This window comes from Octopus bimaculoides, chromosome 8, assembly GCF_001194135.2.
Source record: "Octopus bimaculoides isolate UCB-OBI-ISO-001 chromosome 8, ASM119413v2, whole genome shotgun sequence".
NCBI lineage: Eukaryota > Metazoa > Mollusca > Cephalopoda > Octopoda > Octopodidae > Octopus > Octopus bimaculoides.
The window spans coordinates 87,305,962-87,307,039 of record NC_068988.1 but is presented as its reverse complement, the minus strand read 5'-3'; positions in this window follow the sequence as shown (position 1 = coordinate 87,307,039).

The window sequence follows — 1,078 nt, the reverse complement described above, 5'->3', positions numbered from 1 at the left end:
GGGCCCAGTTTTCCGGTTTCTATGGCGTATGTGTTCCCCACCAGCTGGACGGGACGCCAGTCCATCGTAGCATTACTCAAGAAACAGGAAGAAAGAGTGTGAGAAAGTTGAGGCGAAAGAGTACAACAGGGGTCACCACCTCCCCCTGCCGGAGCCTCGTGGAGCTTAGGTGTTTCGCTCAATAAAGACACACAACGCCCGGTCTGGGAATCGAAACTGCGATCCTTCGACCGCAAGTCTGCTGCCCTAACCACTGGGCCATTGCGCCTCCACTTTTTAAATCTAGATCCCTTTAAAACAGAAAGTTTGTATCCTAGGAACAGGGGAGTTTCAGGTTTGTTGGTATCAAAAAGATTATTAAAAAAACACCCTGCTCAATCAGGACTGATCAGGGACTAAAGACTAACGACAATAACACTCGTTAATGCAGCTTACTACAACGATGCTTTACATACTCGTTAATTCTTTTATTTTTTTCATTTGTTTCAGTCATCTGACTGCAACTGTGCTGGAGCATCGCCTTTAGTTGAACAAAGTAACCCCAGGACTTATTCTTTGTAAGCCTAGTACTTATTCTATCAGTCTCTTTTGCTAAACCATTAAGTTATGGGAATGTAAACACACCAACATCGGTTGTCAAGCGATGGTGAGTGAGACAAACACAGACATACAAGCATATATCCATATATATATATATATATATATATTTATTTGAAGAAGTTTGTACGAAATGTACGTACTACTATAACCTAATGAATTTTTGTTGCTTTACTTCAGATCTTATTCACCAAATCTCTTGATTTTGTTTTTGGTTTTTACCCTACCAAATTCTGGTGCCTCAAACATTTTAAGTACCACATTTAATCTTTTGATTAAATCTATATTATATATATATATATATAAAGTCTGTTAAAGTCTGTCATACCGGCCATGAGGAAATACCACAAGGTATAGAAAATACGTATTCGCCTTTATATATTTAATCCTTTATATTGAACACTCAATATTTCATCTATTCAATAAGACATATTCCATATATTCAATAAGACATTCAATACTTTATTTCATTGTACCATCC